Consider the following 15890-nt stretch of genomic DNA (forward strand, 5'->3'; position numbering starts at 1 on the left):
GTTACTTGACTTGGGCAAGTTATTTTACATCTCTGTGCCTTAGTGGTCTCATCAATAAATAGGGATAGTATCACCTATTTCAGAGAGGTGCTGAGGACTAAATGAATTATTTCCCTCTCTCTTATACACACAGGCAGACATACACAACACACAAATGTAACAGTTCCTGGCACATAACTTTAATAAATGTAAGCCAGTAAGAGTACTACTACTTTTCATACACTCACATTTGCTTTATAAGAACTGTTTGATCACACTGAATCCTTGCCCTGAATATAGATATCCAATTCAGAAATGAGATGAAATAAGAATAGTCGAAAGTAACATAATTTCAGTAAAGAACAGCTTCTTAAAGGCACAAAATTCACCTTTCTTCCAAAAACTGAAACCACCTATCCAAGGAGAAAACCATTCAACAAGATTTACTTACTTACAATTCAGCAAACTAGGCAAGGTCCCTCTTTTTAAGGAACACCAACTTGGGAGGTAGAAGAAAGAAACACAATCATAATACAAAGAAACTATGAAAAACATACACAGTTCAATAAAAAGAATGAGGAATACATAATTAAATCCATTTAGTAGCATAGGAAGGCCTAATGAAAAATGTAGAATTTGAATAGCCTTACCATAGACTAAAGCAAAGAGATGTGGAAAAACCAAGTCAATTAAAAAAAGAAAACACTAAAGGGGAAAGCTAAGGCAAATGCACAGAAGTGAGGGAGAATACATAAGCTGTAGCATAAGAATAGACTACAAAGGCCTAAGACTACAAAAAAATTAGAGATATGGTGCCAATCAGTCAGGATGGGGCACTGGAAGCATGAAAGATTCCTGAATGTAAGGTTAATGAGCTTGAATTTTCGTTTTCATGGAACAACAGCATTTTACATGGTGCTTGTTAATGTGATGTGCACTGTACTGATGCCTCACTTAATCCTTACAAACCTATGAAGTAGACACGACTATTATCCTTATTAAAGAAATTAAACAAATGAGCCCACAACTAGTAAATGGTGAAGTTGGGATTTTAACTCATGGTGTTCAACCCAGAATTTGAATTCTTCAACATAATGTAGTCTTTTAAAATCTTTAAGGAACAAATATGGTATCTGTGCTTTGGAAAGATAACTAATAATCTTAGTGACAGTATAGAAGACAGATTTAAAAAGAAGTGAATGGAGGACAGAAAAGTACCTTCATGAAAAAATAAATATTTGTTACACTTTCCTATGGCAAGAAACTACGTAGCCAGTAATGACTTATCAAATTTAAGCAGCAAGGGATACAGGAAATAGTACAGGAATAAAATTGACAAAACTTGGTTAACTGGCCTGTGGAAATGAGAGGAGGAGCTAAAAATGACTCAAGGATTCAAAACTTTTTTTTTTTTTGAGATGGAGTTTCGCTCTTGTCGCCCAGGAGTACAGTGGCGCAATCTCAACTCACACCAACCTCGGCCTCCCAGGTTCAAGAGATTCTCCTGTCTCAGCCTCCTGAGTAGCTGGGATTATAGGCATGTGCTGATAATTCTGTATTTTTAGTAAAGGCAGGGTTTCACCATGTTGGGCAGGCTGGTCTCGAACTCCTGACCTCAAGTGATCCACCAGCCTCAGCCTCCCAAAGTGCTAGGATTGCAGGCGTGAGCCACCGTGCCTGGCCAGGATTAAACAGGCCATTAAAAACATAAGTGTGTGTGTGGGGCAGGGAGGGAGTGCGGGGCGGGGAGGCGGTGCATTAGGAATAGCAGCAACAGGCTTTCTTATTGGTGGGAGGATGGAGGGGAAAGTGGATGAGTTCCATTTCAGACATATTTAATTAGAAGTACTTACTGAACATCCACGAGGAGGAGTTCCACAGGTGACTGAAAATGGAAGCCAAGAGCTAAAAGTCTATAAAAATAATGGACACCTGCAAATCCCATCCAGAGTGAGCGATGGGAGATACTGTCAGAGTGGATGACTACTGAAGACGATTATGTAAAGCATGGATTATCAACCGGGCCATCAGGAACCACTTTCTGAGGAGAAAGTCCTGCCTCAGACATAATGATAAGTTGGGAAAAAATGCTTGACTGTTGCCAGTGAAGAGTGAAAGAAGAAAACATTGAGGGTGATAGGGTTCAGGAAATGCTACTCCAAAATATGGCACCTTGGCATTTGAGAAAGTAGCAGAAACAGGAAGGTTTCTGATCTCCTCCCACCCTTCTCCCCTGAAACAGGCCATAAAACAATTTTCTGACCTTCCTCTAAACTAGGTCATAAGACCCTCATTTCAGAGGTGTCCTCACTATTCCCTGAGGAAAGGAATGTCCTTATCTCTGAAAACACAGGAACATTAAGGATCTGCACAAACAGGCCTTGCTAAGTTCCCCTCCAGTTTATTACCATTAGATCCTACCTGCTTTGTCCAATCATATTTCCCCACCACTGTCTATTCTTCATCAAATCTAAGCATTGAAATACACAGGTTTCCCTGTATCTTTGGGTCTTCATTTCTGAAAACTTCCATGTCATGTAAAACTTTTATTAAATAAATGTGCGTTCTTTTCTCTTGTTAATCTGTATTCTGTTAAAGGTGACTCAGCCATGAACCTAGTGACAGATAGGAAAAAATACTTTTTCTTCCCTATGAGGGAAAGCCCCCCCACCACACACATACTATAAACTTTTGGATCTAGTCCTCTTAAATATATTAATAATAGTTACCATTTACCTTCCAGAAGGTGAAAGGAAGAGTGAGTAAAGACAATAAACAGTCACAAATGTAGAACCAGGAGCCTAGTGTAAATAAACTGAAGGTAAGTCTAGGTGGTGTCACAAACATTTTAAACAGCCAAGAGGGGTTGGCCAGCAAGCCATTTCAGTCCAGAGCCAGGCATTAGTTCAATATTGCCAGATCTTCTGATTTTCCAAAAGCCCTAAACCCTCATTTCAATATGAGTTTATGATTTTTTAAATCCTGACAAAATTTCTTTAAAACCATGTACAGGCATATGACATAGTCTTTGAGCTGCTAGGTTGCTATGCAGGTCTACAAGTACTGCAGATATGCCAAGCCGAGTGACCATTAAAAGAACATTTTCTTGGCCAAGAGTGGTGGCTCACATCTGTACTTCTAGCACTCCGGGAATACATCTGTACTTCTAGCACTCCGGGAAGCCACGATCCGAGGATCACCTGAGGCCAGCAGCCTGGGCAACATAGTGAGACACTGTCTCTACAAAAAAGTTATTAAAAATTAGCCAGGCATGGTGGTGTGGGCCCGTAGTCCTAGCTACTCAGGAAGCTGAGACAGGAGAATCACTTGAGCCCAGGAGTTCAAGGCTGCAGGGAGCCATGATTGCACCACTGCACTTCTGGGCAAGAGTGAGACCTCAACTCAAAAAAAGAGAACATTTCCTTTTGTGTGGTGAGGAGTAAAATCCAAACTGCAATGAAAGGTAAAGAAATGAAGGCAATAAAAACAATACCTTTCCAAGAAGTCTGGCAATAATGATGAGGTGAAAAAAAGAATTAAGGAAAACCTTTTTTAGGAAGAAGAAGTTTCACATAAGGAGAGAAGAAGTCAGAAGAAGGGGCAAAATCTGAAGAGAGATGACCAGTGAAACAAGAAGATGAGAAAGATATGTATACGTCTATACGCTAAAAGACAGAAGCGTGAAAAATGATTAAGATTCAAAAGAGTGGGATGGTTCTCTGAAGCGGTGGGGATCAAGTACACATATGAAAAGATGTACTTTGGAAAGGGAACAGCCACTTCTTCCTTAGGTTTCCAAGGAAGGAAATGAAAAGTCCAGAGAAAATTTAAGACGACGACTTGGGGAAACATGTAAGATCACCTCAGTCTTCTCAATAAATTTTTAGAAACATTAGCACTGAGTATAGTTGTATAAATTTCACTGTTTGATATTATTGTTCCTCTGATAAAGTACAATTCCCCTATTCATACTATATACACATCAGTGCCGTGATTCCAGAGAAATATATTTAAAATCTTAGGTACTAAAAAAATGAGTTTAATGTGCCTTAGTAGGTAAGACAAGAATAAGCAGCATAAGTCTTTAAAAACTAAATCAAAGGTATGAAACTCTTCAGAAATGGCTTTTTTATGTTTCTAAGAACATTCACTATGTTAGTACAGAGAAGAAAGCAGTAGAAAGAGGAAATAGGAGGGAAAAACACCAGTTTAGGAAGAAAATACTGTCAGAAGAGAACTACACTTTAACTCCCTTCACGACCCCTGCCAATAATGCTGTTATATTCTAGAGTACTACTTGTCAAACTGTTCTGCAGCAGTAACTTTTCTATTTTATACATCAAGGTATCAGGTAAGACTGGGGAGAAAAGGGAGTTTCCCTATTTTTTTTTCCGACTGTAAAACCACTATCTAGATGACAAGAAACTAAACAGTATTTTATTAACACTAAGATTAATGTTCTTGGACAAGCCACATGGCTGCAGGCTGCTCAGAGGCGCTGTGGCTGAAGATGTCCTTCCTCTCCTAGAGCTGCCGACCTATCCTGCTGCTTGGATGCTGGTGAATTGAATAGTCGCTATTCCTGCCTGGTGGCCCAGCCAAAAGCACATCACTCTGCTACCTTAACAGGAAATACACCGGCATTGCAGAGAAGGTCAATGTGAAGCTCCTGCACTATTCTGAGAGCCTTTTGGGTGTCCCCATTGCATATAACATCAAAGTTGTGGTGAACTGGGAGATACTTATGATGATCAAGAACACATTAATCTTAACATTGAAGTAGATTTTGTTATTTTCTGCCCTGAACCAGGGCAAAAGGTACAGTTAACAAAGTGTCTTATAGTCAAACTGGCTATTTTGTACAAAAATATTTTAGTATGTCCATCCCTAAACCTGAGATGTTAGCTGACCAGTGGCAGGCCCTGGAGATATGTGTGGGTGATGAATCAGAGTATGAAGTGTTTCATCTAGATTAAGATGCTGCTGAAATATTCTGCATTTAGGGAAAACCACCACTAGTTGACAATCCAAGAACTCTGAAGTTTCTAATAAACCAGCACTGAAGAAGCTTTTGAAAAACTTCCAAAGAAGAAAAAGAGAAACCAGAAACACCTAGAGATTAATGAAGTGGATGATGGTACCACAAGCTAGCAAATTTTGCAGATGTCACCCCAAAGGAAGAGTTAGACTTACAGGATGATTGCTAATGAGAATAACCTCTGGGAAGATGAGCCAAAGAAGAAGAAAAAGAAAAAGCATCAGAACTAGGACCCTGTTTTCCAAGGTAGTGACTCCAGCGGTTATCAAAGTGACCATAAAAAGAAGAAAAAAAAAGAAAAAAACACAGTGAAGAAGCTAAATTTACCCCACTTTTGGAATGCTCCCCTAAACAGAAAAGAAAAAAGTTATCTTCTTTAGGGAATTTTAAATATGATTCAGTTTGACTTACACAATAGATGAATGTTTTGAATGACATGGAATGCCAGTGTACATCAGCAGTTTACGAAACGGAACGCCTGATAAGGAGTTGGATTTTTTTGGGGGGGACCAAAATTACAAAACTGACAATAAATTAATCTGGAGAATTCCAATATTATTAAAGTGCCATTTTATTGTATATAGAAAAAGAGCTGCTGTGACTCTCAAGTCTTCCATCTTTCCAGGTTTTATGCTACATAAAGTTATTTCTATAACCTTAAGACTACCAAAAGGACATTATAATACGATATTATTCATATTAAAGAATGAGTTAAATATAGATTTTTAATTTTATTTGTAACAGATTTCACCTTTAATCATTACATGCCATTTCATTTTTTAATTTAAATTTTTCTTTTTTTTTTTTTTTGAGACAGAGTCTCATTCTGTCACTCAGGCTAGAATGCAGTGGTGCAATCTTGGATCACTGAGACCTTGACTTCCCAGGCTCAGGTGATCCTCTCATCTCAGCCTCCTGAGTAGCCGGGACTACAGGTGTGTACCACCATGCCCAGCTAATATTTTGTATTTTTTATAGAGATGAGGTTTTGCCATGTTGCCCAGGCTGGTCTCAAACACCTGGGCTCAAGTAAGCCACCCGCCTTGGTCTCCCAAAGTGCTGCGATTACAGGTATAAGCCACCATGCCTGGTCCTATTTTAGTCTGCATTTTGAAAAACTCAGGGCATTTATTGGTATTAGGTTTTCCTTTATCATGACTACTATGGTACTTCTATTGTTTAACTTAGAATGGTTAAACATTCTAAAGAATGCTTAATTAGTCTCCAGGGTGCTAATGAACCATGCCTCTGACTGACTCCTGGGGAACAATACTCACTATTCTTTCCCACCAGGTGCATATATATTGTTTTCTTTTTTCTTTAAGTCTAAGAGGTTGATGAAAAGAGCTGTTCTCTTGTTACTTGTCCATTTGTGCCTCAACCATTCGGATTCCGCTGTGTCTTGGAGGAGGAGTTGGATGAAGGCAGGATAAATGTGATTCTGACTACTGGGAAATTTCCTGATTACTTTTTAATGATTGGGGTAGGCTATCATAAATTGTTCTAAAGAGAAAACAGCTGTTCACTGCTTTTACTGAGAAAATGTAGCAAACAAGGTGGATGCAGTTCCTTTCCTCATTGGGTGTCATAGGGGAAAGAGTACACAGTATAAAAGATTACAGAAAATTAGTAACTGTGCTAGGTGCTATGAAGAAAAAGAAATTACCCATTCACAGTTACCTTTGTTAGTATTTGCAAACACATAAATGGTTGAATTGAACTCTCCATGTCAGGCATATTTGTTGCCATTTAACTAGTACCAGACATAGTGCTAATCTCATAGTTTAATGTTCAACAATAAGTATGGTCCGCTAGTGGTATATCTTTATTTAAATCTAGATGATAGGATATAGAGGTTGGAGAGTGGCAGACATTCACACTGGTTTACAAGTAGATGTGCCGACAACGAAAGGGTGCAAACCAGTATATTTCATTACAATTGAGATTCATGTGAGTATACATACAGCCCTTGAAATGTAACTAGTCCAAGCTGACATATGTCATCAGTATAAAATACATACCAGACTTTGAAGATGTACAAAAAAAGACTGTAAACTATGTCAATTTTTATGTTGGTGAAATTACAACATTTTTGATATAGTGGGTTAAATAATTTTTTAAAACTAATATCCTTTTATGAGGGAACATTTTGGATCTACTCCTCTTAAATGTATTAATAGCTAACAATTACTCTGTAATTCTAGCACCATAATAAGCAAAGCACTCAGCAAACATTATGCCTTAATCACAACAGCTTTAAGCAGGTATTATTATTATTACCTCCAGTCTATAAGTAAGAACAGAGATTTAAACATACACACACACACACACACACACACACAACCCTGAAGTCCTTCAGGAAGTGCCAGAGTTGGAATTCAAATCATAGTTCAAAATGTATTCTTTTAGTTACTGTATAATCCCAGCTTCTCTCTCATCCCCAGCCTCTCAAATTCTAGTTTAAAATTTTGGACAAAGGAAAGGTTTCAACTATAAAGCCACTAATCTTCTCCCAGTACATTCACTCCCATCAACTAACTCCAAACCCTCCACCACACACACGCAAAAGGATCTTTTATAAAGTACTATAAAGTCTAATCCTACCCTCTTCAAAATGCGGGCTTTAAACAAATTAATAAATCAGTAATTTAACATTATTTTTAAAACTGATAATCATGGATAACTTTGAAAACAGTGGAATTATTAATGTTTTAAAATTATGCTAGGTCATATTATACATAAAACATCCAAAGTGTTTCCAAAGTAGTCTAAGTGTAAATGAAAATGTTACTTTATATTACAACGATCATTTAAAATATTTATGGCTTTCATCAGTTCTAATAACAATCACAAAAGGTCCCCATTTCAAGGATAAAGAAACAAAGAAATGCTGTAAGTGGCATGCCAAGCTCACAATAAACAGTATGTATAAAACCAACATCCTTAGAATCCCAAGATTTTAATTCACAGTATCTAATGGGCTGTCAAGCAAACTATACATGGAAGACAAAATCTAGGATATAGTTTCTTTTGGTCAAATGAAACAAGATCTATAGAGGATGGTTTTCATGGAGGAAAAAATTCACACCACAAATATTTTCATTGAATTATAGGTAAATCCTCAAAGGTCTTTTGGTGTTGAAGATAATTTCTCCTTAGGCAGAATGTGCAACATCAGGTAACCTTTTCAAAAATACTTCATAAATGAGTCACAACACTGGATATACTGATCAATTTATTGCCAACATATTCAACTTCACTTACTAGGGTTAATTCTTAATTGCTAAAGAAGCAGTTTTATAATACATGCATTCAGAAATGCTTTCTATAAAATATCTTCATGCTGATGAACTTCATAGTCAGTTTAAGGATATAAATTTTATTGACAATGTCATTTTATGCAATGTGCACTATCCTATTTTAGGGAGGCAATTAAAAAAAATCCCAAACCAAGGTTTAAAATAAGATTATACAAATATGAATAGGTTAAGTCATGGAATAAATCACCAGATTCAAACTACTTAAGTATCAGTCTTTTGTGTTTTAGTCTTTTAAAATAATATAATAATCTTGTAGAAGTTGTTTTTTAAAAACTAAAAATTTGCATTATTCCATAATATAATGTTAATGCTTTTGAGTTAACGTATAGTGATGTTTTAAGTTTTATATATAGTGAAATCTATCACATTTGCAAAAAGTAGGGAAAGATCAGCAATACATGCACATGTTCATATAGAAAAATGCAAAATGTAAACTATTTTGAGTATATACAAATTCTAGCCTGGGCATGGTGGCTCATGCCTGTAACCCCAGCACTCTGGGAGTCTGAGATGGGCAAACTGCTTGAGCCCAGGAGATCAAGACAAACCTGGGCAACATGGCAAAACACTGTCTCCACTAAAAATACCAAAAATTAGCTGGGCATGGTAGTGCACATCTGTAGTCCCAGCTATCCAAGACGGCTGAGGTGGGAGGATCGCTTGAGCCTGGGAGGTGGACGCTGAAGTGAGATCTGATGGCGTCACTGCATTCCAGCCTGGGTGACAGTGAGACCCTGTCTCAAAAAACCAAACAAACAAACAAACAAAAAACAACTAAATGCTAATGGCTCATCTTTTAAAAGTAGCATAATCATTCCTATTTACTGGAAATAATTTTCTCAATATCACAAATAACTACTTCAATTAACTTTAGTAAATCAAAATTAGTGCTAGACTTAATTTAGATTATTTATATCAAATAGTTTTCTGATATCTGTATAACACTGTCTGCAATGAGGAGCCGAGCCAACGGTTAATTACAGGGGGCCCTCAGTATCCGTGGGTTCCATATCCACAGATTCAACAATCTTCGTTGGAAAATACATTTAAAAAAAAAACAAGAAAAAAAAGCAGACCGGGCACAGTGGCTCACATCTGTAATCCCAGCAATTTGGGAGGCTGAGGTGAGCGAATCACTTCAGGGTCAGGAGTTCGAGACTAGCCCGGCCAACGTGGTGAAACCCTGTCTTTACTAAAAATACAAAAATTAGCCGGGCATGGTGGCACGCCTGTAACTGCAGCTACTCGGCAGGCTGAGTCACGAGAATCACTTGAACCCAGGAGGTGGAGGCTGCAGTGAATGGAGATAGTGCCACTGCACTGCAGCCTGGGTGATAGAGCAAGATTTTGTCTCAAAAAAATAAAAATTAAAAAAAGCAATAAAAAGTAACAATACAACAATAAAAATACAAATAAAAAACCAAATCCGTATAACAACTATTTACGTACATACATCTACAGAGAAAGCATTTGGGAGGATATGCTAGGTTATATGCAAATACTATGTCATTTCATTTAAGGGACTTGAGCATCTGGGGATTTTGGAATCCAAGGGGGGTCCTAGAGCCAATTGTCTATGAATACCAAGGGATTATTGTACTATCTTTAAACTTAATAACCTCTTTCTAAATATAAAACCTGTAATCAGCCGGGCACGGTGGCTCACACCTGTAATCCCAGCAATTTGGGAGGCTGAGATGGGCGGATCACCTGAGGTCAGGAGTTCGGGACCACCCTGGCCAACATGGTGAAACCCCGTCTCTAATAAAGATAGAAAAATTAGCCAGGTATGGTGGTGCATGCCTGTAATCCCAGTTACTCGGGAGGCTGAGGCAGGAGAATCACTTGAACCCAGGAGGCAGAGGTTGTAGTGAGCTGAGATCGTGCCACTGCACTCTAGCCTGGGTGACAAGAGCAAAACTCTACCTAAAAAAAAAAAAAAACAAAAAAAAAACCAAAAAAAAAAAACAAAACTATTATGAAGCTAATATATCACCTCCTATATCAGGCATCAATAAGGATGCCAAATGTTCCACATGAAGACATTTTCCAGGTATTTGAAATTTTATTTTTTAAAGCACTGCTTAGTTTTAGCCATTTAACCCTATGCCTCAGTCTTCCTAAATAATCACTTAATTTTTGATGACGCTGGGTCACACTGAGCAAGTATTATATAGTAGTAATGGTGAGGTCGTAGGAGGCAATTTAAATTAACTTGGATACTAAAACAAACTAAATGGTTCTTGAATCCTATGATCTCATAGGCCTTCAGATTAAACAATTAATCGTTAGTAAAGCATCTAACAGTGCCTGTTCCGAATACTGATTCCCTGTCTCTTCAATCTGGTTGGTCTTGCCTCTAACTCCAAGGTTCCACCCATTTGCAGATTATGGAAATTAGATAATTGAATTTCCTAACTTGTAAGTAAAACAACGTTACTGATTTTGGACAATGACAGTCTGAGTGAGGATGGGTGCCTTCAGTCCAAGACAATGGAGAAGCTTCACTAAGAGTCCTTTTGGTTCTGCCTTTACAGGTAAAGAAAGGACTACACTCTGGATAATCACATTTGGTTTAACTTTGAATGCCAGTTAGGTGGCATTTTCTGAATTAGCCAAGAATTCCTACACAATCTTAGTTCAAATTACTTTCTCAACCACATAAAGAGCAGCAAAATATATCTAACAAACATAGCTCTCCTCAATCTCATAATCTCAAAAGTATTTCAGGAAAACTAAATGTACAAACAGCAAGGTTGTCATTGAAACAGAAGTTTTTTGTTTTTTGTTTCTGAGATGGCGTTTCACTTCACTCTTGTTGACCAGGCAGGAATGCAATGGTGCGATCTTGGCTCACTGCAACCACTGCCTCCCTAGTTCAAGCGATTCTCCCGGCTCAGTCTCCCAAGTAGCTGGGATTACAGGCATGTGCCACCAAGCCCAGCTAACTTGTGTAGTTTTAGTAGAGACAGGGTTACACCATGTTGGTCAGGCTGGTCTAAAACTCCTGACTTGAGGTGATCCACCCATCGCATCCTCCCAAAGTGCTGGGATTACAGGCATGAGCCACTGCACCCGGCCTAAAACAGAAGATTCAAGAGTCAGTTTTACTTTAACTGAAAACGAAATGTACTGAGGGAAAAAATATTTCAGGATTGACTTCAGAAGTTTAACTTTTGCAAGTTTTTTGCTAAAGTGACAGCAAATTTTTCCTATACCAATAGTACAGTGTCTGCCACGAATTAAGCACCAAGTAACTGCTAATGGAATAAATAAATGATTCTTCCTGCAGTTCATTTCCTAGTTTATGGAAATAAATAGTAGTATTTTTACTATTAAAGTAGTTTTTTAACACTACTACAATAAAACAGTATAACCTATTTCAGGAAGAGTCAAGTAACTCTTTTAACAAAAGAACACGGGAGGCACAGGCAGCAAAATATATTTAATTTGGACCTGGGGGCTAACCATATCCTAACTCTGGCACCTTGGGCAAATCAAAACTCAAAAGTGTTAATATTTGAGGACAAGTAAAGCTCTGAGAAAAAATCTCAAAGAAATACTTACGGAGAACTTACTACATCAAAGCATTGTATGTCCAATGAAGGAAACCCAAAATCTACTGAGGACATAGAGCATGCAACAAAGAAACAAAAGGCAACAAATGCACACATATTTATGACTCATGTATATTTTCCTAACCAAAACTGAAAAAGTTAGAACAAATTTTCAAACATTGAAAATAAAGTTAAATCATACTGAAAAATCCATGCTATACAAGCAACATAACATAGTCAATGACAGAAGTCAGAAGTAACTCTCAGAGCAAGTGCAGACCAGAGAAGGGTATACTCGGAAAACACGTAATCATCCTGGGCTTTAAGGTACAAGTAGAGTTGAGAATGACTCAAAAACTACTTGTTCATGATGTCTTCCTTATGCCAGACACTGTGCTGGGAGCCTTCACCAGTGTCTCCTACCCTCTATGGGTGGGCATTTATCATCCCTTACCTCAGCCTTATTTTTTCAAAGAAAGCATGACTTACGGAGCTGAATATTTCTCCCAGATTGTGGGGGAGCTGTTAGTTGAACTCAAAGCCATTTGGCTTTCCACTATTGTAACATTGCAAAGTTATCTAAGCAGTCACAAAGGCAGTAAAATGAACAGGTATGCTTGTGAGGAATTAATAAACTTGGAGCAGAAAGTTCCTGTAGAATAATAAAAAGTAATGCTGAAAAAAGTAGGAGGGAGAGCACTGGGTTCATGCTTAAATGTAGGTTTTTTCCTACGCATCAGTATTTCTCAAATTGGGTTCTGTGAACATAATGTTGGGTTTCTAGCATTCACTTTAAGAAATGTAAAACTGGCCAGGTGACGGGGCTCACGCCTGTAATCCCAACAGTTTGGGAGGCCAAGGCAGGCAGATCACCTGAGGTCAGGAGTTTGAGACCAGCCTGGGCAACATGGCAAAACCCCGTCTCTACTAAAAATACAAAAACTAGTCGGACTTGGTGGTGCCTGCCTGTAGTCCCAGCCACTCGGGAAGCTGAGGCAGGAGACTCGCTTAAACAGGGAGGCAGAGGTTGCAGTGAGCTGAGATCATGCCATTGCACTCCAGCCTGGCAGACAAGAGAGAAACTCTATCTCAAAAAAAAGAAAAAAGAAAAGAAAAGAAATGTGAAACTGTATTTTAATTTTGATGCTTCTAAATAAAAGAATGTTCTGGGCCAACTAGACTAAAAGACTAGCTTAAACATAGGGACTGCCTACTTTTTTACTTACTACTGAATTGAATCCCAGTAACCCTCTAAAAGAGTATTTTTCAAACTGTGGGTTATGACCTATTGGTGGATTATAAAATCAAGAGTAACATTTTAAAATAAGTAAAAACAGAATGTGTCACACATAGTAAGGATAAGTATTGTTTTGTGGTCATTTTGTTTCAGTGTGACAACTAAATAGTGAAGTAAAATAAAGTTACATCTTACTCCAGGTTGAGTATCCCTAATCTGAAAATGCTTGGGACCAGAGTGTTTACCATTTCAGATTTGGAATGTTGAACCTGGATAAGCTGAGGTGAATAATTTGTAACTCTGAGATCTACAGACTTACTCTCTTTGATTTCTGCAAACTGAAGTTTGAGAAACACTGTTACAAGAAGTAGTCTGCCACTGAGAAAGACAAAAGCAGGACTTTGGAGAATTTCACAAACTGAAAGGAATGTTAAAAGCAAGTTCATTGGGACAAGAACTAGGATGTCATTATCAGACTATACAAGGTAGAGATAATGCAACACAACAAATTCAGACCAGGTTTAATATCAAGGTAAAGAACCATGGTAAATAAAGAGGTCATTCTAGCCACGCAAGGTGGCTCACACCTGTAATCCCAGCACTTTGGGAGGCTGAGTAGGGCGGATCAAGAGGTCAGGAGATCGAGACCAGCCTGGCTAACATGGTGAAACCCCATCTCTAATAATACCAAAAAAAAAAAAAAAAAAAATTAGACGGGCATGGTGGCACATGCCTGTAGTCCCAGCTACTTGGGAGGTGGAGGCAAAAGAATCACTTGAACCTGGGAGGCGGAGGTTGCAGTGAGTCGAGATCACCCCATTGCACTCCAGCCTGGGCGACAGAGTGAGACTCCATATCAAAAACAAAACAAAAACAAAAACGAGGGCATTCCACAAATATTCTAAAGTCTCAGTGATGGGGTGAGGATGCCTCTCTTCTATTTAGAGACTGAGATCAGAAAGCAGGAATGGGAATGACTTTTGCCAATCAGATGGACACAGATGTGGTTAGAGAAGATGAGTGACAAGAAAGAAAGCAGAGGCAATAGCAATTGAGAGTAAAAAATTAAATTTGTCCTATAAAAGTGCCTCACACTGCAGTAGGGAATAAAGGGAAATGGGACATGTAGTAGAGTGTTACAGAAATGGTCCCTAAAGAATCACATCTCCCTGTACCCATAGCATGTGTGGTCTCCTTCCCACAAAGAGGATGAGTTTGACCACTTAATTGGCAGTAGCCAACAGGACATCAGTATAAATATGACACCAGGAGGGGCATACAAAGTAAAGCATGTGTGGAAAAGAACTTACTCTCTTGATACCATGTAAAGAAATCCAGGCTACCTTACTAGAGAAGGCTAAGAAGAGAGAAATAAGCCAGCCCAAGTGAAGCCTTTAGACCAGCCTGACAACCACCAGACATATGAATGAAACCATCTGGGACCATTCAGCCCCAGATAACCTGACAGCTGACAGCAGAACCACTCAGCTGACCCACTGACTTGCGAACAATAATAAAAACGGCTGTTCTTTTAAAGGCAGTAAGTTTTTGGATAGTCTGTAACATGACAGTAACTGATACAGGATACTTGGGGGGGTGGGGTGGGGGAAACAAGGGTTGTAACATTCTGAATTTAACTTTTATTTCAATGCCTCAAACACAGAAGGATGAGTCTTTAGGCCATGTAACCATAAATCTACGCTTACAAGATTTATCAAAACTTCTTGGCTTGGCATCCTAAACTCTTAGTCTGGTTTTAATCTATCCTTTCAATCCTATCACTTGACATTTTTCTCCAAAAACACCAGTTTGAATAGTTGGTCCATTTATCTAAGCTTTTATTCTCAACCCTCCCACTTCTCTTTGGTTATCCAAAATCCTTCAAGATCCAATGTAAATAGTGTTTTCCTTTCCTGCTCAATTTCTGGCTACAATAATTTTAAGATGCTCTACACTTCTTTGAATCCATACTTATTACACCGCTAGATGCCTTACTATCTAATACTGTCACTTAACAGTTAATACACACTGTTGATTTTGTAAGCTCTTTAAGGTAGAGGTCCACTCCATAATTCTCCATAGCTACCTTAGTGTTCCCACATAAGAGCAATTTAAACATCTGATTAGAATAAATCAAGAAAAGATATATATAACTGAAATGTATGTGTGGGTTTTTTTGTTTTTTTTTTAAGGCGGAGTCTTGATCTGTCGCCCAGGCTGGAGTGCAGTGGCATGATTTAGGCTCACTGCAAGCTCTGCCTCCCGTGTTCACATCATTCTCCTGCCTCAGCCTCTGGAGTAGCTGGTACTACAGGTGCCCACTACCACACCCGGCTAATTTTTTGTATTTTTAGTTGAGACGGGGTTTCACCGTGTTAGCCAGGATGGTCTAGATCTCCTGACCTCCTGATCCGCCCACCTCGGCCTCCCAAAGTGCTGGGATTACAGGCGTGAGCCACTGTGCCAGGCCTTATGTATGTAACTGAATTTTAACAAATCTTCTTAGCTGAACATACTTACTTAGAGACCTTTAGTCTTTCTTTTTAAAATGTAAGTCAAGGGGGAAAAGGTAACATTTTTCTTTTGAGATACATTGTGCAACTGCCAATGCCAAAACAAAAACAATGAATCAAGAGGGTCTCCTGGAAAACAATACATTGTTAAAAGTTGCAGTGCAAGCTGACAAACATACTAATGAAAGCAAACTTTCCATTTTACAACTATAAGAGGATACTCACATTGATTGGTTAATTTTATAA

General features: G+C 38.4%; 1 protein-coding gene and 1 pseudogene across 2 annotated transcripts in view; one reads left to right on the forward strand and one right to left on the reverse strand.

Moving 5' to 3' along the window:
- ZNF292 (zinc finger protein 292) overlaps window positions 1-15890 on the reverse strand; it is a 104203-nt gene that overhangs the window by 80751 nt on the left and 7562 nt on the right. The window lies entirely within an intron of this gene.
- On the forward strand, window positions 4435-5423 carry LOC107129431 (DNA-directed RNA polymerase I subunit RPA43 pseudogene; annotated as a pseudogene).

The sequence above is a fragment of the Macaca fascicularis genome, chromosome 4 (genome assembly GCF_037993035.2).
Source record: "Macaca fascicularis isolate 582-1 chromosome 4, T2T-MFA8v1.1".
NCBI classification, from domain to species: Eukaryota; Metazoa; Chordata; class Mammalia; order Primates; family Cercopithecidae; genus Macaca; species Macaca fascicularis.